The following is a 26,185-nucleotide window of genomic DNA, read 5'->3' as shown; positions in this document are numbered from 1 at the left end:
TTAACAGTGGCCGAGGTTACTTCCTGGTGTATTTCCAGTCCTTCATGCACAGGATACAGAGTTCAGAACTCCGCGAGGGCCTTAGAATAGGCTCTTAGTGGCCGTGTCATATAACAGTTTGTCCACGTTGGGGTCAGGAAGTTCTGCTGATGTCACTTCATCGATTTGCTTCGTAAGAAATATCTGTTTTAACCACAACAGCACCTGGAGGTGGGGCAAGGAGCGCTTTTGTCACTCAATGGAATACACGAAACATTGCGCTTCACCAAAAACTTGCCCTTTCGTGAGGAGGCACACCAGCTCTGAAGAAGTCATGCTACAGTGTTGTGGCGGTCTTCGGTTTCTGCCCGGCTATCAGTTCTTCCCTGACCGCGGTCCAGCCTGGCTGCACTTGAAGGTGATGACTGTCAGACCGACTGTAATTGCAAACATAGGAGAAAGCGAATTGAGTGTATTCGTTGAGGTACCTCGGACTGTTCACGAACGCCGATGGGAGATTGACCATCTGACCTTGTTATTCTTCGCAGATGCGTCTTACAGGCGGGCGTAATTCTCTGTGCACAGCTTGCTATGGTTTAGCGCTATGAACATTAGACACACGCTCTCTGTCTTCACATAAATGTCTACCACAAATTGTGGCAAAAGTATCCTACACCGCAATAATACGATGGTCACTCCAAAGGAAATGCACACTATTTTTTTAAATCCATCTTTTATTCAACATGTTTGAAAGTTTTACAGTGTGTAGATACATCCTTTAGGAACTATATTTTCATTTCTCCACATAATTTCCATCCCTCTCAACTGCCTTACGCCATCTTGGAAAGAGATGATAGTCACATGGAGCCAGGTCAGGACTGTAAGGCGGGTGTTTCAGTTTTGTCCATCCGAGTTTTGTGATCGCTTCCATGGTTTTTTGACTGACATGTGGCCGTGCATTGTCGTGCAACAGCAAAACATCCTGCTTTTGCCGATGTGGTCGAACACGACTCAGTCGAGCTTGAAGTTTCTTCAGTGTCGTCACATATGCATCAGAATTTATGGTGGTTCCACTTGGCATGATGTCCACAAACAAGAGTCCTTCGAAATCGAAAAACACCGCAGCCATAATTTTTTCCAGCAGAAGGTGTGGTTTTGAATTTCTTTTTCTTTGGTGAATTTGCATGATGCCACTCCATTGATTGCCTCTTCGTCTCTGGTGAAAAATGACGGAGCCATGTTTCATCACCTGTCACAATTCTTCCAAGAAATTCATCTCCACCATTCTCGTACTGTTCCAAAAGTTCGCTGCATACCGTTTTTCTTGTTTCTTTGTGAACCACTGACAACATCCTGGGAACCCAACTGGCACAAAACTTTTTTAACGCCAACACTTCCTTCCCCTATCCCAACGTAGCGTGACAATTCGTTCACTGTGATGCGTCTGTCAGCAGTCACCAATTCGTTAACTCTCTGCACATTGTCTGGAGTGTGTGCAGTACGAGGCCTGCCGCTGCCAGACAATCTTCAATATTGCCGTGCCCGCTTTCATCACGTAACCTGCTTGCCCACCGGCTAACTGTACTGCGATCGACGGCAGCATCTCCATACACCTTTTTCAACCTCTTGTGGATGTTTTCCACTGTCTCGTTTTCACAGCACAGGAATTCTATGACAGCACGTTGCTTCTGACGAACGTCAAGTGTAGCAGCCATCTTGAAGACATGCTGTGACGGGGCCACTTAGGGGAACAGGTTGAACTAAGTTTGAAAACAAGCGGGAAGGATGTATCTACACACTGTAAAACTTTCACACGTGCAGTATGAAAACTGTATTTTTATAGAGCCGGCCGAAGTGGCCGTGCGGTTAAAGGCGCTGCAGTCTGGAACCGCAAGACCGCTACGGTCGCAGGTTCGAATCCTGCCTCGGGCATGGATGTTTGTGATGTCCTTAGGTTAGTTAGGTTTAACTAGTTCTAAGTTCTAGGGGACTAATGACCTCAGAAGTTGAGTCCCATAGTGCTCAGAGCCATTTGAACCATTTATTTTTATAGAAATAGTTTGCATTTGGAGCGACCCTCGTAATTTCCTTCTTGCCCTTGATACTGCAGAGCACGGTAGTATCTGTGCGTGCCTGTGATCCTGCTGACGAAGTCGCGACTGCGCGGGACACCCGGAGAAGTTGCGTCAGCGTCCGCAACCACAGCAGCGATTTCGGCCTCGGCCGGTGTGTTGTAGCGCATGGTGCCGCTCGCCACGGATCTTCACATTGCAGCGCTCGTCGGGCATTTTCTCCAGAGCTGTTTTAAACTCGTGCGCAAGTACATTGTGATTGTGCAGAATGTTCTAAATTTTCAGTACAGAATGGGTATTTAGCTCCGTGAATAATTTGACACTGTCTGCCAGTCTCCCCCTTGTCGTCCCTCATAAAGTAAACTTGCAAAACTTGTGCTTCACCACTGGACGGTGGTAAAAGGGACCGGATTTTATAGTTCATTTTCCACTGCACGATAAAGCTCTATGAAAATCCACGCAACACGTGCTCTTTGTGAGCTCTGTCGAAGATTCGACTTGAGTTTCCTAAGCATTAGAAATTGAAACATTAATACCTAAACTGAGGAACTGACGTAAGATAATCCGACCTAGACAACCTAGCCTAATAACTAACTACAATAATAACGAAACAGTAATCCAAAACAAATGCCAAGTTAACCAACGAAATAAACTACAAAGCTAACGGAGAACCATATTATCTAGGGCCTACTAATCCTAAGCAAACGAACGAAACAAACAACAAACGTAACCAACAAGCAAACTATCGAGATACTACAAACACTAGGTAAACTGTCACTATGAAACACCAAACCTAACAGGAAAACGAACTATGCAGATCCCACAAACCAACTGAATCACCAAGTAAACTATGAATCACTCAAATCCAACCAGCAAAGCCAAGTAATTGTACTAAATGCATACCTTCGAACGCTAGAAATCAACGAAGAAACTATGATTCATTGAAATCCAAACAGAATACAGCCTTTAAGAAGCCTGATAATATCATAATTTTCGATCATCTGTGGCCAGAGATTGCAGTCCAATACAATGAGAGAACAACGTTTACGACTACCGACAATATCACAACTGAAAACACATTCTACGTCCTGATAAATACTGCCATGAGCATACGTTACATTGTTATGGACTTTAGCGATGATTTTATCCTAAAGCAATATTTCTGCTTTCGTAAATTTATGTAGGTACTTCCTTAATTTGTTAAAAAAAATCAAAATAGCCGCAGTGTAAACTCTAATTTTCAGATTTGAAACTGTTGTGACACTATTTCGTTTCAAGACAACAGCACATTGAAGATTCATCAGAAAACAAACATTCTTGGTACGATCTGTGGTACCGTAGTTAAATGTCAATGTAAGCCATATTGGCACTAATAGCCATCACGAGATACTGATACAATATGGGAATGCTTACTATAGTGTGTTCCGTGTAGTCATAAATCAGAAAGCTCATGTTATGAAGGTGAATTACACACATAAAAAAAAGTTTTACATCACCTCGGGTCCGAGAGTTCCGGAACCCGTACGGAAAATTGGAATAGAGATCAACATAAACATCATTTTCGCCCTTTTTATTTGTCATTAAAACCACTATAGCATGTTGTATCACTACAGGGGGACCTTTAGAGGTGGTGGTCCAGTGGCGGTCCACATTTCTGTACACACCGGTACCCCTAATACCCACTAGCACGTCCTCTTGCATTGGTGCATGCTTGTATTCATTGTGGCATCGACAAGTTCATCAAGGCACTGTTGGTCCAGATTGTCCCAGATTCGGCGTAGATCCCTCACTGTGGTTGGCCGTCCATAAACAGCCCTTTTCAATCTATAACAGGCATGTTCGATAGGGTTCATGTGTAGAGAACATGCTGACTACTCTAGTTCAGCGATGTCGTTGTACTGAAAGAAGTCATTCAGAAGATGTGCACGATGGATGCGCGAATTGTCGTCCATGAAGACCAGTTCCTCGCCAATATGCAGTCGATATGGTTGCACTATCGGTTGGAGGATGGCGTTCACATATCTTACAGCCGTTACGGCGACTTCCATGATCAGCAGCGGCGTACGTCATCCCCACATAATGCCACCCCAAAACAGCAGAGAACCTCTAATTTGCTGCACTCCCAGGACAGCGTGTCTAAGGCGTTGCCTCCAAACACGTCTCCGACGATTGTCTGGATGAAGGCATATCCGACACTCATCGGTGAAGAGAACGTGATGCCAATTCTGAGCGGTTCATTCGGCACGTTGTTGGGTCCATCTCTAAGGCGCTGAATCGTGTCGTGGTTGCAAAAATGGACCTCGTCATGGACATCGGGACTGAAGTTGCGCATCATGCAGCCTATTGAGCACGGTTTGAGTCGTAACACGACGTCTTGTGGCTGCACTAAAAACAATATTCAACATGGTAGCGTTGCTATCAGGGTTCCTGCGAGCCATAATCCGTAGGCAGCGGTCATCCACTGCTGTAGTAGCCCTAGAGCGGCCTGAGCGAGGCATGTCATCGACAGTTCCTGTCTCTCTGTATCTCCTCCGTTTCCGAACAACATCGCTTTGGTTCACTCTGAGACGCATGGTCACCACCTCTTGTTGAGTGCCCTTCCTGGCAAAAAGTAACAATGCAGATGCGATCGAACCGCGGTATTGACCATTCAGTCATGGTTGAAGTACAGACAACAGGAGCCGTGTACATCCTTCCTGGTGGAATGACTGGAACAGATCGGCTATCGGACAACCTCTGTCTTTTTTTTTCTACATTTTTTTTTCTACATCTATACTCCGCGAGCCACCTTACGGTGTGTGGCGGAGGGTACTTATTGTACCACTATCTGATCCCCCTTCCCTGTTCCATTCACGAATTGTGCGTGGGAAGAACGACTGCTTGTAAGTCTCCGTATTTGCTCTAATTTCTCGGATCTTTTCGTTGTGATCATTACGCGAGATATATGTGGGCGGTAGTAATATGTTGCCCATCTCTTCCCGGAATGTGCTCTCTCGTAATTTCGATAATAAACCTCTCCGTATTGCGTAACGCCTTTCTTGAAGTGTCCGCCACTGGAGCTTGTTCAGCATCTCCGTAACGCTCTCGCGCTGACTAAATGTCCCCATGACGAATCGCGCTGCTTTTCGCTGGATCATGTCTATCTCTTCTATTAATCCAACCTGGTAAGGGTCCCATACTGATGAGCAATACTCAAGAATCGGACGAACAAGCGTTTTGTAAGCTACTTCTTTCGTCGATGAGTCACATTTTCTTAGAATTCTTCCTATGAATCTCAACCTGGCGCCTGCTTTTCCCACTATTTGTTTTATGTGATCATTCCACTTCAGATCGCTCCGGATAGTAACTCCTAAGTATTTTACGGTCGTTACCGCTTCCAATGATTTACCACCTATGGCATAATCGTACTGGAATGGATTTCTGCCCCTATGTATGCGCATTATATTACATTTATCTACGTTTAGGGAAAGCTGCCAGCTGTCGCACCATTCATTAATCCTCTGCAGGTCTTCCTGGAGTACGTACGAGTCTTCTGATGTTGCTACTTTCTTGTAGACAACCGTGTCATCTGCAAATAGCCTCACGGAGCTACCGATGTTGTCAACTAAGTCATTTATGTATATTGTAAACAATAAAGGTCCTATCACGCTTCCTTGCGGTACTCCCGAAATTACCTCTACATCTGCAGATTTTGAACCGTTAAGAATGACATGTTGTGTTCTTTCTTCTAGGAAATCCTGAATCCAATCACAAACCTGGTCCGATATTCCGTAAGCACGTATTTTTTTCACTAAACGTAAGTGCGGAACCGTATCAAATGCCTTCCTGAAGTCCAGGAATACGGCATCAATCTGCTCGCCAGTGTCTACGGCACTGTGAATTTCTTGGGCAAATAGGGCGAGCTGGGTTTCACATGATCTCTGTTTGCGGAATCCATGTTGGTTATGATGAAGGAGATTTGTATTATCTAAGAACGTCATAATACGAGAACACAAAACATGTTCCATTATTCTACAACAGATTGACGTAAGTGAAATAGGCCTATAATTATTCGCATCTGATTTATGACCCTTCTTGAAAATGGGAACGACCTGTGCTTTCTTCCAGTCGCTAGGTACTTTACGTTCTTCCAGAGATCTACGATAAATTGCTGATAGAAAGGGGGCAAGTTCTTTAGCATAATCACTGTAGAATCTTAAGGGTATCTCGTCTGGTCCGGATGCTTTTCCGCTACTAAGTGATAGCAGTTGTTTTTCAATTCCGATATCGTTTATTTCAATATTTTCCATTTTGGCGTCCGTGCGACGGCTGAAGTCAGGGACCGTGTTACGATTTTCCGCAGTGAAACAGTTTCGGAACACTGAATTCAGTATTTCTGCCTTTCTTCGGTCGTCCTCTGTTTCGGTGCCATCGTGGTCAACGAGTGACTGAATAGGGGATTTAGATCCGCTTACCGATTTTACATATGACCAAAACTTTTTAGGGTTCTTGTTTAGATTGTTTGCCAATGTTTTATGTTCGAATTCGTTGAATGCTTCTCTCATTGCTCTCTTTACGCTCTTTTTCGCTTCGTTCAGCTTTTCCTTATCAGCTATGATTCGACTACTCTTAAACCTATGGTGAAGCTTTCTTTGTTTCCGTAGTACCTTTCGTACATGATTGTTATACCACGGTGGATCTTTCCCCTCGCTTTGGACCTTAGTCGGTACGAACTTATCTAAGGCGTACTGGACGATGTTTCTGAATTTTTTCCATTTTTGTTCCACATCCTCTTCCTCAGAAATGAACGTTTGATGGTGGTCACTCAGATATTCTGCGATTTGTGCCCTATCACTCTTGTTAAGCAAATATATTTTCCTTCCTTTCTTGGCATTTCTTATTACACTTGTAGTCATTGATGCAACCACTGACTTATGATCACTGATACCCTCTTCTACATTCACGGAGTCGAAAAGTTCCGGTCTATTTGTTGCTATGAGGTCTAAAACGTTAGCTTCACGAGTTGGTTCTCTAACTATCTGCTCGAAGTAATTCTCGGACAAGGCAGTCAGGATAATGTCACAAGAGTCTCTGTCCCTGGCTCCAGTTCTGATTGTGTGACTATCCCATTCTATACCTGGTAGATTGAAGTCTCCCCCTATTACAATAGTATGATCACGAAACTTCTTCACGACGTTCTGCAGGTTCTCTCTGAGGCGCTCAACTACTACGGTTGCTGATGCAGGTGGCCTATAGAAGCATCCGACTATCATATCTGACCCACCTTTGATACTTAACTTAACCCAGATTATTTCACATTCGCATTCGCTAATAACTTCACTGGATATTATTGAATTCTTTACTGCTATAAATACTCCTCCACCATTGGCGTTTATCCTATCCTTGCGGTATATATTCCATTCTGTGTCTAGGATTTCGTTACTGTTCACTTCCGGTTTTAACCAACTTTCCGTTCCTAATACTATATGCGCACTATTTCCTTCAATAAGAGATACTAATTCAGGAACCTTGCCCTGGATACTCCTGCAGTTTACCAATATTACGTTAACTTTTCCTGTTTTTGGTCTCTGAGGACGGACGTTCTTTATCAACGATGATAATGTTCTCTCTGGTAAGCCGTCAGGTATTTTATCGTTTCGCCCAAGGGGGGGTCCCTCTAACCTAAAAAACCCCCGTGTGCACGCCACACGTACTCTGCTACCCTAGTAGCTGCTTCCGGTGTGTAGTGCACGCCTGACCTGTCTAGGGGGGCCCTACAGTTCTCCACCCAATAACGGAGGTCGATGAATTTGCAACCATTATAGTCGCAGAGTCGTCTGAGCCTCTGGTTTAGACCCTCCACACGGCTCCAAACCAGAGGACCGCGATCGACTCTGGGCACTATGCTGCAGATATTAAGCTCAGCTTGCACTCCGCGTGCGATGCTGGTTGTCTTCACCAAATCAGCCAGCCGCCGGAAGGAACCAAAGATGGCCTCAGAACCCAAGCGGCAGGCGTCATTCGTTCCGACATGTGCTACTATCTGCAGCCGGTCACACCCAGTGCGTTCAATAGCTGCCGGAAGGGCCTCCTCCACATTACGGACGAGACCCCCCGGCAAGCACACCGAGTGCACACTGGCATTCTTCCCCGACCTACCCGCTATTTTCCTGAGGGGCTCCATAACCCGCCTAACGTTGGAGCTCCCTATAACTAATAGGCCCGCCCTCTGTGACTGTCGGGACCTTGCCGGAGAATCGGCCACTGGCCCAACAGGCGAGGCATCCTGTGGTGGCTCGGAAACGATGTCATCACCACTAGGAAGCACCCCGTACCTGTTGGAAAGGGGTAAGGCAGCCGCCACGCGGCCAGATCCCACCTTCGCCTTTCGGCCAGGCACGCGCGAGCCCACCACTGTCCGCCATTCACCCTGGAGTGATGGCTGACCGGTAAGATGCTCACTGCCGGAAGACGCAGCGACATCAGGGGTTCCATGTGATTCCAAGGCCACCGAAGTAGGCATAGGTCTCACCACAGTTGCCCCAACGCCACTACGAGCCGACGCCTGCGCCTCGAGCTCGATGAGCCTAACAGACAAAGCCTCCACCTGTCCCCGAAGAGTGGCCAATTCTCCTTGCGTCCGCTCACAACAACCACAGTCCCTACACATGACTATGTTTACCCTACTCTATACGGTGACAAATTCCCAAGATAATCTTCTGATGAGCTACTCTGATAATCAAGAAACACTCACTGAAATACGAGACGCGAAAACTACGCTAGGTTTTCCCAGAAAAACTATTTAAAAGCTAAGCGCAGCAAATAAGTACAAAAACACTGTTATTGAAATAAAAGGTTCTACCTAGTAAGCACTCGAACACGCAAGAAATTACAAAAATAAACTAGTAATTACACAGATAACTGAAAATAAGTCGCTGCTGTTTGTAAAATATGTAAGAAGCAAACGGTGTACTCGCCTTAGTAGTAGCAGGAGCTAGCGATGCGCTCTCGCTGACGGTCTAACTGACACTGTCTTGGTGCAAAAATGGTTCAAATGGCTCTGAACACTATGGGACTTAACTTCTAAGGTCATCAGTCCCCTAGAACTTAAAACTGCTTAAACCTAACTAACCTAAGGACAACACACAAATCCATGCCAGATGCAGGAATCGAACTTGCGACCGTAGCGGTCACGCGATTCCAGACTGTAGCGCCTAGAACCGTTCGGCCACGTCGGCCGGCCAACCTCCGTCTAATAGGTGCTGCTCTTGCATGGCTGTTTACATCTTTGGGCTGGTTTAGTGACATCTCTGGATAGTCAAAGGGACTGTGTCTGTGATAAAATATCCACAGTCAACTTCTATCTTCGTGAGTTCTGGGGATCGGTGTGTGCATAACTTATTTTTATGTATGTATGTATGACGATTGTTCGTGTCCTATTGTAGACTTTTTTCCTTCATGTTCGTAAAAGATTCTGTGAATCTGTTGTTTTAACTTCATATAGTTAGTGTTGTATAGCTAGAGAAGGCCGAAATGCACGCTATAAGCTCACGCAGGATGGCGTGAGGTCTGAAACAGGATACGTAATGAATGCTATAAAGAAAAGTACGTAGCTTCTGGAATACTTAACTTTAATCCATCATTTGTATACATCGTTCTTGATGAGACATGCTTCATACGATAACTATCAATTGCTATGGCGCCTTGCTAGGTCGTAGCCATTGACTTAGCTGAAGGCTATTCTATCTGCTCTGCAAATGAGCGAGGCTTCGTCAGTGTGCATCGCTAGCTAAGTCGTCCGTACAACTGGGGCGAGTGCTAGTAAGTCTCTCGAGACCTGCTGTGTGGTGGCGCTCGGTCTGCGATCACTGACAGTGGCGACACACGGGTCCGACATGTACTAATGGACCGCGGCCGATTTAAAGCTACCACCTAGCAAGTGTGGTGTCTGGCGGTGACACCACAGTTAGTATAAAGCCACTCGCAAATATTTAGTTTTTTATTGTGACTCCATTGATTTTAAAGTTGTGGTTAGGCGGGAATCTAAATGTAATACCGTTTAAACTGCTGCAATTTAATTTTATGCAACATTGCATATCACAAATATTTCGCTTTTTTATTAAGTGTGCGTTTATTTCTGAGGTTGTCTCCTATTGTAATATTTCTGCTTTCATAGATTTATGTACGTACTTCCTTCTCTTGTTAAAACATTTAGAAATTAATCTCTAGCTGAACTTAATGCATTAAGTTGATAGCTAACTTTCAAGAATGTCGTCATGTTACTGATCCTATGGGAACGGTGGCCACGATGAACATTCCATGGGAACAGTTTCTTTTTTTGCGGAATAATAGGCAGCCTGTGTGTTAATTCAGGGCTTAAGCATCTAAATTCCAAAGTTTATCTAAAACCGTCCAGCTGCTCCGGCGCGAACGGCTATTAAAAATAGTAACTCGACAGAAAAGGAAAATTTTATAACATTTGCATGTGAAGCAACCTCACCTGCCGTCGCTTGTGTCTCTCGTACCAGCAGATAAGCTCACATATCATAATTCAGCCCCACTAAAATTCTACGACGTTCTACACGTAAAGAAGGCCTCTCCGTTTACCATACACTATTTAAATAATACCATCGTTGTGAGCCTTCAAGGCGATTCCATAGATAACCAGGAGTTAAGGAACTTGTCAGCTTTCTGATCTTGGTAATACCAGGTGTGAGCAACCGTAAAAGGACACCATCGCAATAAAATAAGCAAATATTAGTAAGAATCAATGTTATAATTATATCCATTTCAAATATGAAACTCACAGAACCCTTTACAAAGGCGAAAGCAAAATAAAATTAGAGATGCGAACCAGGCTAACGCACAATTCGGCGAGGTAAAGTGACATACCTAACAGCACGGCTACACGGAAAACTCAAATGGTGCTGTTACATCTGATACATCAGTGGCTCGTTAAGGATTTTACTGCCAATATGGCTTTAAGTGACATTTAATTAGAGGAAAAACAATACCAAGAATGTCGGGGTTGTGAGAAATTTTCAATGCTCTGCTGCTTTGAAATTAACGTTTACACAGTGCGCTTATCTATTGGCCTTCCTGTCATGACTTTTCATTAGCTGCTACTTGGAGTTCAATTATTATTCCATATTTATCATTATAGCCATCAAATAAATAAATATCTTGTACTACCCGCTTTTAAAAGTAGACTGTATGTTAATCCAGGGTATAAGCTACCTTAGTGTCAAACGTCATCCACATCCGTCCAGCCGTTTTAGCGTGATCCGGTGACAAACATATACACTAACTTTCGCAGAGGAAGTGGACAGGTGGATGCGGAGCCGTAAATGGAGACAGAGAAAGGAGAGGAGAGGAGGAGATGTACAGAGAACGGAAGAAGGAGTAGGGGGAGAGAGGAGGAAGAGTAGTACCAACAGAAGGGAGGACGAGACGGATAGAAATAGGGTGGAAGATGAGGACGGAGGGAGACTGGAATAAATACGTATCTGGAAAATGCCAGGTAGTTGTCTGTTTTAAGTTCCAAGTATTTCACAGTAACACTTGCCTCATCTGTCATGTTAACTGGCAGATCATTGATATTTATCAAGGAAGAGCAATATACCATGATTAGAATACTCTGGTACATTCCATTGTACGTGATCCAAGTCACAAACAAATCTCTTCCCTCTTTGTTGAAGCTGGAGAGCAAACTTCTGTTTCCTGTTTTCCAGATATGAGATGAATCATAGTTGAGATTTTCCCCTAGTCCCATAATGATCACGTTACGTAGAAGTAGTGTATGGTTCAAACAGTCAAATGGTTTTGCTAAATCGAAGACAATGTCTACTGTCCTAAATTCGTCATTTCTGACTGCTATTGGTTCAAACACAAAAGAATGAATAGTATTTTCCGTGGATACTCGATTCCTAAGCCAAAACAGTCTGAGAGCAAATTAGGTGTACAGAGATGTGGCGCTACTCTCCTACACAGTGCTTTCTCAAAAAATTTTGAAACCACTGGAAGCAAAGAAATTGGGGCAGTAATTGTCTACGATATGTTTTTCATCCTTTACATAAAATGGTTTTACTAACGAGTATTTCAATCTTTGAAGAAACTGACCCATCCTCAAAGACGCACTGCGCTGGTGACTGAGTGACTGAACTAATATATGGTGCCCTGAACGTCACAATCGTACTTGAAATTTCTTCGTAGCAACGACAGTCTTTATCCTGTAACGATGTATAAATTGATTCAATTTTGCCTATGCTTGTTTTCTGTACTTCCATGTGATGTATTTGTCTCGGAACACCACTTTCAACTATTTCTATATGTTTACCTGTGCGAATTAAATTTTTATTTAATTTACCGCATACTGATAGGAGTTTATTAGATATTTTGCACAAATCTACTGGATCAGTAACAATTTCATTCTCACACAAGAGAGGTGTAATTTCTTGAGCAGCCACATTCTGCATTCATACCCCTTTCATAACTGACCACATGCTTTTAATTTTTACTGAGAATTTCGGGTTCTCTATGTGTTATGTACTGTTTCAGCCTGTGTGATGTCATTTCGTAGTATTGTCTACAGTAAAACTCTGTTACCAGGGTCTGTCGGTCTTTCATGTTTTGACATAACTATCATTTTCTCCTACATGCTATTTTGATGGCATTAGTTTTCGATATTGGTTGTTTATTATTACTGCACATGGGCCTACACTTTTTAAATAGAGAAAAATAGTTAAAGAAAGTGATAAAGGTTTCAAGAAATGTTCAGTTTGTCGTTCAAGCTGTCTGTATTGTAGAGTTCTTGCCAAGTTTGGCCTTGGAGATGGGCTTTAAATGTCTGCATTGCAAGTTAACGCGATTCTCTAAATCTTTTGTTTCATACTTTCTTATAATTGACTTGGTTACTTTCAGTATTACTATCTGGGCGTCACAGTCTTACAGGCTGCTGTAAATTTTTCTCACACTGATCACACCAACTAGAGAATTATCTATAATTTTTTTGAAGAAATAACTTTCCTTTTCGTTATTCATTTTCATCTTCTTTTATGTACTACTATTCTTTCCATGCAACTGCATACATATCAGGAAAACGTAATTGGAACACAATATACAAAGCGACCAGTGGTTATAGTCACCAGAATTAAAACGCAATAGAAAAGCACAGTTTCAACCGCTAACTACTTATGTTTTTGGTCACAGCAACAGTTTTAGGGGCAGTCCGAGATTGGTCTTATATACAGCGAAAAATTATATAAATTAATCACTATGTAAGTAAAGGGAAGAATGATGACTAAACATTATATGAAAATGTTATGTAATAAAATATTGTCTACATATTGTTTTCACCTATACTTATGTATGGTTTAATTTTTACTTTTCTTCATAAAATATCGACCTAACCACAAACGCCCATAAAATTATATAACTGTAAGCCAAAACATGTATCCCTGTAAGTCCATATTTGTATAAACGGTGGAGAGGCCTCGGCTGTTCAGTATAAAATATCGAAACAAAACGTTTCAGCCGTGTAAATGTCCAGTTATTTTATTTGAGCAACCAGTTTCAACACTCATTACGCCATCTTCAGGCGACCTGAGCGACTTGTAGGAAGAATCCCACCTCTGTTCCATTCAAAATAGGGACCAGAATTTGGGGTCACTCAAGGCCAAAGTCCGGTAATAACTTGAAGAAAGGCTACACGCCATTTAGTAAGTCCAGTGGGAGATATCACTGCTTGATGAAGGTTCCTTAAACACTGGTACATAGTACAAGAAGGGGAAATGCAGATCAGAAGGAACACTAAGCTTCTTTAACCAAAATATGTGGGTTCCTTCCCAAACCGTTTGTGCAGGCCATGACTCATATAGCCGGACCTATAGATACTCTCAACTCTCTCATATTAACTAGCCTCACAGCCCTGTCAAAATGTGGTTGATCATAACGCTGGAACAACTGTACAAAGCGACCATTAGCGGGCTCAGTTTGAGTAATAATCCCATCCGAATGACCCCCTACATCATAACCCCAGCCCCTGCCAAAAAAATTCCCATCCTATCTCACTACCACTACCGTTTTAGAATAATCTTTACACGAAGCCCCTAAGTCTTCTGCCACCTTGCTGAGCCCAGCACTTCATTTAAAAATGCTGATGGCTTAGTACTGCTCACAGAATGCCTGTTGCTACTGCGACGCTGGACTGAAGCCATGACAGTTACATAACAGCATATTCCCCTTCTTCCCAGTTTTCCTATCTTCGGGTTCCTAAGGGCGTTGGATATCTGCTGCATATTGGCAACTTCTAGAACTGTTGGAGCCTTTTCCTTCACGTGACTCAGCTGGCTGACCTCATTAGCCACATTCAAAATGAAACTACCGAAAAGTGTTCTCTTCCTAATGGCCTTCCTACTAACGGGCAGTTTTTATTTCTCCGCACTATCCCTCTGTAACATCTCCAGTTCTTGTCTATCACCGTCTAAATGTGAGTGGCGAACACATATTCACAGTTCAACGAGAGAGCCTCGTTTATTCCCCTCTACTTTCCCCACCACCTTCCCTCGGGTGAAGGCACTTGCTACACATCAAGACGTTCCCTATAGTTCACTGACCTATTTTTCGCACACTTTTTGCCCATGGTAAGGTTTTACAGCACCTTTAAACAAATAGAAAGAAATAACAGGAGCATTCACACACAATATTTTCTCAATATTGATCTACCGAGTAGCAACATTCAGATACAAGGCCTTCTGAGACCAACTTTTACTGAGAGGAATTATTAAACATTTGAAACAGTATTTACCTATTTGCGAGCTGCGTGCTCGCTTGTTACATGCATTGGTCTAGTAGTGGAAGTAGACACGCGGAAGTAAACACATACACAGATGTGCATTTCACGTAGTTTCTTCCACACACAAGTCGCAAATTTGGTTGAAATCGATAAGCAAATTACTTTTAGTAACAATATGAAACAAAACTGTTATTGATGATAATGATGTAAAGTATAATCAAGGAGAAAAACACAGGGATGAACTGTTTGACATTGCGCATGACGGAAATATGGTGCATATTGTCACGAACAGTTTTTCACACCAGGTGCCACAGCCACAAAGCTATTAAAAGACAATTCTGTTTTCCACCATGGCTGCTATAGAATCACTGTCATTTCTTTCACGATCAGCTGATTTCGGCACTGTGCCATTTTCAGTGGCAGTTCTTGTAATCGTAATTTTACGATATCGCCGTGTCCGGGCGCTTAAAAATGTGCGCCAGTACAGATTAAAATGACAGATGCATATTTGTTCACAGCCGCAGAAGGCGATGGTGTAAAGTTACGACGGCTGAAGTACTACTTGAAAATGGCACGGTACGAAATCTGCTGATCATGAAATAAGTGACATTGGTTTTATAACAGCCATGTTCAAAACACATTTGCCATTTATTTATTTATTTAATTATTTATTCAGCCTGATCTCAATACATCGAGCAGGGTTTCACTCATACAGTGCCTTTGTTACATCTTAGTTTTCTAAGCAATAAGAATTTTAATATGACAACTAGCATTAAAATGATTTGATTGCCTGAAGTCGGACTGTGGACTAATGAATGCGTCGTGTCTGTTCTTCCGGACATGTCCAAAAGAACACACATCACACAGAATCCTCATCTCTTGTACGTTATATGTAAATTCAAGATGGAGAAGAGAAAACAGGAAACAATGGGAGGAGACCAGTGCTATCAGCTGCATCGGGACATCACGCAGAATGAACGGCGACGAGTGAAAACGTGTACCATACCGAGATTAGAACGTGGGATCTCCTGCTCAGGAGGCAGGTGCGTCAACCACTGCGCCATCCGTGGCACAACTTTATCGCGACTGCGTGGACTACCTCGCTCGCTTCCCGGCCGATCCACTTCCCCATCGAGCGCCACCTGCGATGGTGCGTTTGTTAACGCACCTGACTAGTAAGCAGCAGGTCCAGCGTTTGAATCCTGGCGTGGTACACAATTTCACTCGTCGCCGCTGATTCCCTGTAATGTCCCGATGCAGCTGATAACAGTGTTATCTTCCCTTTCCTTTCCTTTCTTCCCCTTTCCCCCTTGAACTTATATACACTCCTGGAAATTGAAATAAGAGCACCGTGAATTCATTGTCCCAGGAAGGGGAAACTTTATTGACACATTCCTGGGGTCAGATACATCACATGATCACACTGACAGAACCACAGGCACATAGACACAGGCAACAGAGCATGCACAATGTCGGCACTAGTACAGTGTATATCCACCTTTCGCAGCAATGCAGGCTGCTATTCTCCCATGGAGACGATCGTAGAGATGCTGGATGTAGTCCTGTGGAACGGCTTGCCATGCATTTCCACCTGGCGCCTCAGTTGGACCAGCTTTCGTGCTGGACGTGCAGACCGCGTGAGACGACGCTTCATCCAGTCCCAAACATGCTCAATGGGGGACAGATCCGGAGCTCTTGCTGGCCAGGGTAGTTGACTTACACCTTCTAGAGCACGTTGGGTGGCACGGGATACATGCGGACGTGCATTGTCCTGTTGGAACAGCAAGTTCCCTTGCCGGTCTAGGAATGGTAGAACGATGGGTTCGATGACGGTTTGGATGTACCGTGCACTATTCAGTGTCCCCTCGACGATCACCAGTGGTGTACGGCCAGTGTAGGAGATCGCTCCCCACACCATGATGCCGGGTGTTGGCCCTGTGTGCCTCGGTCGTATGCAGTCCTGATTGTGGCGCTCACCTGCACGGCGCCAAACACGCATACGACCATCATTGGCACCAAGGCAGAAGCGACTCTCATCGCTGAAGACGACACGTCTCCATTCGTCCCTCCATTCACGCCTGTCGCGACACCACTGGAGGCGAGCTGCACGATGTTGGGGCGTGAGCGGAAGACGGCCTAACGGTGTGCGGGACCTAGCCCAGCTTCATGGAGACGGTTGCGAATGGTCCTCGCCGATACCCCAGGAGCAACAGTGTCCCTAATTTGCTGGGAAGTGGCGGTGCGGTCCCCTACGGCACTGAGTAGGATCCTACGGTCTTGGCGTGCATCCGTGCGTCGCTGCGGTCCGGTCCCAGGTCGACGGGCACGTGCACCTTCCGCCGACCACTGGCGACAACATCGATGTACTGTGGAGACCTCACGCCCCACGTGTTGAGCAATTCGGCGGTACGTCCACCCGGCCTCCCGCATGCCCACTATACGCCCTCGCTCAAAGTCCGTCAACTGCACATACGGTTCACGTCCACGCTGTCGCGGCATGCTACCAGTGTTAAAGACTGCGATGGAGCTCCGTATGCCACGGCAAACTGGCTGACACTGACGGCGGCGGTGCACAAATGCTGCGCAGCTAGCGCCATTCGACGGCCAACACCGCGGTTCCTGGTGTGTCCGCTGTGCCGTGCGTGTGATCATTGCTTGTACAGCCCTCAGTGTCCGGAGCAAGTATGGTGGGTCTGACACACCGGTGTCAATGTGTTCTTTTTTCCATTTCCAGGAGTGTATAAAGTTAATACTGGCAGTACTTACACTGCTGCGGCTGCTGTCGCTACTACTGATGATAGTAATAATAAGAATAAAAACAATTATAACAATACTGGTAGTTGCAGATATAAGATGGATGTATTATGATAGTGAGTTCTGGGAAGAGGATTTTTAAGTAGGCTGCACGAGATAAGAATACTGGGAAAAGCGGAGGATCTGCTTGGAATGGAGGATGTGAAAGGCTAACGAGTGTATAGAGAGACAATGGTAATCCATATTGTTGCTTTCCAGATATCATGTTTTAAGCTGAAATATATTTCTACCTTTCTTTAGATTCCTATTTTCAGCAGTAGGCATGATTCTGTGACCACTGGTTCCCTGTTCCACGTTAATTGAGTCGAGAAATGTGAACTAGAATTTAACGAGGATATCCAAGATGTTATCCTCAAGAGATGATTCTCTGATTTATGGCTTAATGTAATTTTTGTATAAGACATTTACATCATGACACAATTTCCTACCGCTACTACGAGTCTTAATCACGGGAGTCTCCTGATCTTTTTTGTCTGTACCATGCAATTCTCTGTTGTCTGTGGCATGGTTTCAGTAGTTTATGACGCTGAAAATTCGAGATAAACCCCAGCTTCATTAACGTTGATGACTGTTCGTAGAGACGAAATGCTTATAATTTTTCTACATCTACATCTACATCCATACTCCGCAAGCCACCTGACGGTCTGTGGCGGAGGGTACCCTGAGTACCTCTATCGGTTCACCCTTCTATTCCAGTCTCGTATTGTCCGTGGAAAGAACGATTGTCGGTATGCCTCTGTGTGGGCTCAAATCTCTCTGATTTTATCCTCATGGTCTCTTCGCGAGATATACGTAGGAGGGAGCAATATACTGCTTGACTCCTCGGTGAATGTATGTTCTCGAAACTTCAACAGAAGCCCGTACCGAGCTACTGAGCGTCTCTCTTGTAGAGTCTTCTACTGGAGTTTATCTATCATCAGCGTAACGCTTTCGCGATTACTAAAAGATCCTGTAAAGAAGCTCGCTGCTCTCCGTTGGATCTTCTCTATCCCTTCTATCAACCCTAACTGGTACGGATCCCACACTGGTGAGCAGTATTCAAGCAGCGAGCGAACACATTTACTGTAACCTACTTCCTTTGTTTTCGGATTGCATTTCCTTTGGATTCTTCCAATGAATCTCAGTCTGGCATCTGCTTTACCGACGATTAATTTTATATGGTCATTCCATTTTAAATCACTCCTAATGCCTACTCCCAGATAATTTATGGAATTAACTGCTTCCAGTTGCTCACCTGCTATATTGTAGCTAAATGATAAAGGATCTTTCTATGTATTCGCAGCACATTCCACTTGTCTACACTGAGATTCAATTGCCATTCCCTGCACCATGCGTCAATTCGTTGCAGATCCTCCTGCATTTCAGTACAATTTTCCATTGTCACAACCTCTCGATATACTGCAGCATCATCCGCAAAAAGCCTCAGAGAACTTCCGGTGTCATCCACAAGGTCATTTATATATATTGTGAACAGCAACGATCCTACGACAATCCCCTGCGGCACACCTGAAATCACTCTTACTTCGGAAGACTTCTCTCCATTGAGAATGACATGCTGCGTTCTGTTATCTAGGAACTCTTCAATCCAATCACACAATTGGTCTGATAGTCCATATGCTCTTACTTTGTCCATTAAACGACTGTGGGGAACTGCATCAAACACGCCTTGTGGAAGTCAAGAAACACGGCATCTACCTGGGAACCCGTGTCTATGGCCTCCTGAGTCTCTTGGACGAATAGCGCGTGCTGGGATTCACACAACCGTCTTTTTCGAAACGAAAGCTGATTCCTACAGAGTAGATTGTCTCCAGAAACTCGAACGTAATACTTGTTCCAAAGTTCTACAACTGATCGACATTAGAGATATAGGTCTATAGTTCTGCACATCTGTTCGACGTCCCTTCTTGAAAACGGAGATGACCTGTGCCCTTTTCCAATCCTTCGTAACGATACGCTCTTTTAGAGACCTACGGTACACCGCTGCAAGAAGGAGGGCAAGTTCCTTCGAGTACTCTGTGTAAATTCGAACTGGTATCCCACCAGGACCTGCGGCCTTTCCTCTTTTGAGCGATTTTAATTGTTTTTCTATCCTACTGCCATCTATTTCGATATCTACCATTTTGTCATCTGTGCGACAATCTAGAGAAGGAACTACAGTGAAGTCTTCCTCTGTGAAACAGCTGTGTAGAAAGACATTTAGTAATTCGGCCTTTAGTCTGTCATCCTCTGTTTCAGTACTATTTTGGTCACAGAGTATCTGGACTTTTTTTGATCCGCCTAACTCTTTGACATAAGACCAAAATTTCTTAGGATTTTCTGCCAAGTCAGTATATAGAACTTTACTTTCGAATTCATTGAACGCCTCTCGCATGGCCCTCCTCACACTACATTTCGCTTTTTGTAATTTTTGTTTGTCTGCGGGGCTTTGGCTATGTTTATGTTTGCTGTGAATTTCTCTTTCCTTACGTAGTAGTTTTCGAACTCTGTTATTGTACCACGGTGGCTCTATTACATCTCTTACGATGTTGATTGGCACATACTCATCTAACGCATATTGTACGATTTTTCCTCGGATTTCAACTCTTATCATCCATCTTTTCGTCAGGGCCTGTCGAACAACTCTACGAATTTCTTGTGGTGCAGTTCTCCTGCGAGGATCCGTGCCAAATCTTGTTGCCACGCTAGTGTTCTTAGTCCATCTTGACACCACTCGTTCTGCAATCGTCGCACTGCCCGCATCTGTCGTTGCTTCCGCGGGAATGATTTAAACTTTCCCAAAGTCCGTAACGTCGCGATTTTCTCCTGGGCAACGTCGTCTCGCAATGCTTTGTTGCCATTTTCGTTTGAAACAGACTATGAAATGGCTCTAAGCACTATGTGATTTATCATCTTAGGTCATCAGTCCCCTAGACCTAGAGCTACTTAAACCCAGCTAACCTAAGGACACCACACATACCCATGCCCGAGGCAGGATTCAAAGCTGTGACCGAAGCAGCAGAGCGGTTCGGGACTGAAGCGCCTAGAACCTCTCGGCCACGATTCTTCGTGTGGCAGACACATGTAGTGCAGTTATAATATTTAATAAATGTCGCTGCATAAAACAGAAATAAATCGACTAAATATTAATATCTAGGTTTCTAATCGATTCCATCGCCAAGGCACTGACATTCATAAAATAATTCCACGTGGCCTTACAGCATTGTAGGACGCAGTCCTCTCTTATATGTCTGGTAGATTATTTCAGTGCACCGGTCACAGTTCGGAGACTCCACAATACCCCACATACAAAGTGAGTAACAGGACGAAACACAGTCAATGTGGATCATGACTAACTTGACATACAGTCTCATGTCAAGTTCGGCACCCACAGGGTCACAGTTATATTCTCGAACCATTCAGTTACTGGTAATTAACGATATGTTTGTAGTTCTTGTTCCAGATATCTCTTACCTGCGTGTTACTTGGCCTCAAAATGATTCAACTGGCTCTGAGCACTACGGGATTCAACATCTGAGGTCATCAGTCCCCTGGAACTTAGAACTGTATAAACCAAACTAATCTAAAGACATCACACATCTATGCCCGATGCAGGATTCGAACCTGCGACCGTTGCGGTCACGCGGTTCCAGACTGAAGCGCCTAGAAACGCTCGGTCACACCGGCCGGCTGTGTTACTTGTTCAGCGTACATTAGTGGTGGGTGTCTCGAACAAAGTCCGTTTCTTCATAAGACAGATGTGTCGTCATCAATGGGTAGTTCCTTATTCTCGTGTGTATTGTGGTAATCTGGAAGCAGGATCTCACTAATGTGAAAGTGTGAAGAGTAGATATCGCCTGCTAAGCAACATCTGCCCACCACAGATTCCCAGTAGGAGATAAAACATCGAGATCACCACAATGCAAAGAGAAAAAGGAACTGCTCGTTCATCACGAAATACCTGTCTTTCGAAGAAACGGGATTCGTTCGGGACATCCGCCGTGACTACACGCTCAACGGATAGCGACTGTACGCAAGACACATCCAACAGCGATCAGTCGTTCATACAATTCTTTCATCTGTAATGCAAATACGCTCACATCAGCGTGTCCCAGAGCCTTAGGAAAGAATATCGGTGTGGTAGCTTTCGGTCAGCGTGTTCATGGCATAAAACCATTTACGTCAGTATATACCGGGTGATCAAAAAGACTGTATAAATTTGAAAACTGAATAAATCACGGAATAATATAGATAGAGAGGTACAAATTGACACACATGCTTGGAATGACATGGGGTTTTATAACAACCAAAAAAATAAAAAAGTTCAAAAAATGTCCGACAGATGGCGCTTCAGCTGATCAGAATAGCAATAATTAGCATAACAATGTATGTCAAAGCAAAGATGATGTTCTTTACAGGAAATGCTCAATATGTCCACCATCATTCCTCAACAATAGCTGTAGTCGAGGAATAATGTTGTAAACAGCACTGTAAAGCATGTCCGGAGTTGCGGTGAGGCATTGGCGTCGGATGTTGTCTTTAAGCATCCCTAGGGATGTCGGTCGATCACGATAACCCCAAAGCCAATAATCGCACGGACTGAGGTCTGGGGACCTGGGAGGCCAAGCATGACGAAAGTGGCGGGTGAGCACACGATCATCACCAAACGACGCTAGCAAGAGATCTTTCACGTGTCTAGCAATATGGGGTGGAGCGCCATCCTGCATAAACATCGTACGTTCCAGCCAGGCTGGGGATGATGCGATTCTGTAACATACCGGCAAACCTCTCACCCATCACGGTATCAATTACAAAACCAGAATCACGCATTTCCTCGAAGGAAAAAGGCCCGATAACGGTAGATGTGGTAAATCCAACCCATACCGTGACTTTCTCGTCGTGCAATGGAGTTTCCACGACAGTTCTAGGATTTTCGGTAGCCTAAATTCTGCAAAAAATACTGGTCAAATGGCTCTGAGCACTATGGGACTTAACTTCTGAGGTCATCAGTCCCCTATAACTTAGAACTACTTAAACCTAACTAACCTAAGGACATCACACACATCCATGCCCGAGGCAGGATTCGAACCTGCGACCGTAGCGGTCGCGCGGTTCCAGACTGTAGCGCCTAGAACCGCAGGGCCACTCCGGCCCGCCCAAATTCTGCAGTTGTGGGCGTTGACAGATCCTCGGACCGTGAAATGAGCTTCGTCGGTCCACAACACGTTACTCAACCAATCGTCATCTTCCGCCATCTTTTGAAACGCCCACACCGCAAATGCCCTCCGCTTCACTAAATCACCAGGTAACAGTTCATGATGCCGATGGATTTTGTACGGATAGCATCGGAGGGTACGGCTCAGTGCCAACCAAACAGTAGTGTATGGAACACCGGTGCGACGTGCGACTGCACGAGCGCTGACTTCCCCGTGCATAGACGAACCCGCTACAGTCTCCATTCATTCCTGAACTGTCTCAGCAGCATTACGCCTTGTGCTCTATCGTCTAACAACCCGTGGCTTGGAACTTCAAAATCATTCTCGCCACAGCTGCATTTGTCAACGGACCTTTACCCGTTCGAATCCCCTTACTATGGCGATTGGATCTTAACGCTGAACTAGCACATACCCAATTCTTATAATACACACTAAAAGCGCCTTTTCAGGTAACGTCAACATGCTACGACTACTGGCGCATCTGGTTCTCTCTCTCATTACAGCTCCATTAGCTGGCCGGAGTGGCCGTGCGGTTCTAAAAAAATGGTTCAAATGGCTCTGAGCACTGTGGGACTTAACATCTATGGTCATCAGTCCCCTAGAACTTAGAACTACTTAAACCTAACTAACCTAAGGACACAACACCCAGTCATCACGAGGCAGAGAAAATCCCTGACCCCGCCGGGAATCGAATCCGGGAACCCGGGCGTGGGAAGCGAGAACGCTACGGCACGACCACGAGCTGCGGACGTGCGGTTCTAGGCGCTACAGACTGGAACCGCGAGACCGCTACTGTCGCAGGTTCGAATCCTGCCTCGGGCATGGATGTGTGTGATGTCCTGAGGTTAGTTACGTTTACGTAGTTCTAAGTTCTAGGGGACTGATGACCTTTCGTCCCATAGTGCTCAGAGCCATTTGAACCATATTTGAACAGTGTTGCGTCTAGACAAGACAGCCTAGATACAATGAGAGGAAGCCGAAAGCCACGCGCTTAAACTCACGCAGGCTGGCGTGAGGTCTGAAACAGGATACGTAATGAATGCTATAAAGAAAAGTACGTAGCTTCTGGAATACTTAACTTTAATCCACATTTGTAGAACATCGCTCTTGATGATACATTAATACAATCTCAATATCAATTGAATACGGCGCCTTGCTAGGTCGTAGCAAATGTAGCTGAAGGCTATGCTAACTATCGTCTCGGCAAATGAGAGCGTATTTGTCAGTGAACCATTGCTATGAACGTCGGCTGTGCAACTGGGGTCGAGTGCCAGGACGTCTCTCTAGACCTGCCGTATGGTGGCGCTCGGTCTGCAATTACTGACAGTGGCGACACGCGGGTCCGACGTATACTAATGGACCGCGGCTGATTTAAATGCTACCACCTAGCAAGTGTGGTGTCTGGCGGTGACACCACAAACAGCTCCTTTTACACACGATTGTCATGCACAGTCACTGACGTTTTGCTGTCCAGCGCCATCTGTCGGACATTTTGCTAACTTTATTTATTTTTTGTTCTGGTAAAACCCCCTGTCATTCCAAGCATGTGTGTCAATTTTTACCTCTCTAACTACATTATTCCGCAGTTTATTACGTTTTCAAATTTATATTGACTTTTTGATCGCTTTGTACTGTTATGCCAACATCGCAAAACAAAGATTGTTCTTGGCGACGCTGAGAGTAATCCTACGGGATAGCTTGAAGATTACCTTGATTTTCAGCCACTGGTTTAAGAAGAGCAAAAAAGGACGACGAGTGGCAGAGTCAGCATCGGAGCTCTGTGAATGCACCGCACGGTTTACCGCGCAGTGGCTTCGGCCGCTGGGACCCGCCGCTCCGCTGCAGTGTGGGGTTTCGCTGCTCCATCTCGAGTTATCGACCTCTCGATAGGGCTTCGCGCGCCTCCCGCTCCGCCGCGAACAAACAGCAGTGCTGACCCACTAATTAGGCCCCGCGCCGGGCTTCTCTTACCGTGCTGGGGGCTGGGGGCTGCAGGGTAGGCCGCCTCCATCCAAAATCCAGCCGCACTGCTTCGCCGCCGCCATTCACCCAAAAGACAGCCGCGCCGCGCTGCTCTGTTTAATTTTCCGCCGAAAGCTCCGAGCACCGGCCGCGCAGCTGTATGCCGCACAAACAGGGAGGGCCGCTGCTCTTCTCGAGGGGCGTCTGATGCAAACATTTATGCCGAGAAGTCGAGGGGGGCCCGTATTTTTCCGTATGATTACATCTCCACCATTACATTTCTCGATTCCTAATTTACATTTCGTAATATGGGTTAGGAGTCCTATATTTATCTGTTACATTTCACAGGTTTCCGATACTAAGCGCGTATCTCGTAACATGAGTTAGGAGTCTCATATTTATCTGTCATATTCATAATTCACTATGTCTACGTGATGAACAAAAGTTAGCCCACTCGGATTTCACAGAGCGATCTCTTGTGTACTTGTAATACAAAATAGTATTGGAGCCGGGGGAGTATTAATCTTATGACTGATAGAAAAAGAGGTAGGATCCGACAGGGGAGAGATTAGCGGTCCAATATTAGAAATAGACATTAGAAGAGCTTTGGGAAATTAAAATCAAATAAGAGAGAAGGAATAGATAACATTCCATCAGAGTTTCTAAATTCGTTTGGGGAACTGGCAATACAATTATTGTTCACGTTGGTGAGGAGAATGTATGAGACTGGTGATACATGATCGGAATTTCGGAGAACACCTTTTACACTAATCTGAGAGCCATCAAGAGCGAGAATAATAGCTTAAAAAGCTGAACTACTCATGCATCTAGTTTCCTGAAAAGAATAATACACACATCAAGAAAAGTTTTGCGTCACCCTGGTTCCCAGGACTCCTGGAGACCAACGTTGACTGTGCATATTGTATCACAGACACAGTCCCTGTAACTGTTCAGAGATGTCACTAAACTCGCACAAATATGTATACAACCATGCATGAGTCATTCCACCAGGAAAGAGGTACACGGCTCGTGTTGTCTGTAGTTCAACCATGACTAGACGATCAATACCGCGGTTCGATCGTGTCCGCATTGTTACTTTGTGCCAGGAAGGGCTCTCAACAAGTGAAGTGTCCAGACGTCTCGGAGTGAACCAAAGCGATGTTGCTCGGACATGGAAAAGATACTGAGACACAGGGACTGTCGATGACTTTCCTCGCTCAGGAAGCCCAAGAGTTATTACCGCAATGTATGACCGCTACCTACGGATTATGTCTCCGAGGAAACGTGACAGCAACGGAACCATCTTGAAAAATGCTTTTCGTGCGGACACAGGACGTCGTGTTACGACTCTGTGCGCAATAGGCTGCATGATGCGTAACTTCACTCCCGACGTC

This window comes from Schistocerca nitens, chromosome 5 (assembly GCF_023898315.1).
Source record: "Schistocerca nitens isolate TAMUIC-IGC-003100 chromosome 5, iqSchNite1.1, whole genome shotgun sequence".
Lineage (NCBI taxonomy): Eukaryota > Metazoa > Arthropoda > Insecta > Orthoptera > Acrididae > Schistocerca > Schistocerca nitens.
Note: the sequence above shows the minus strand (reverse complement) of the source record.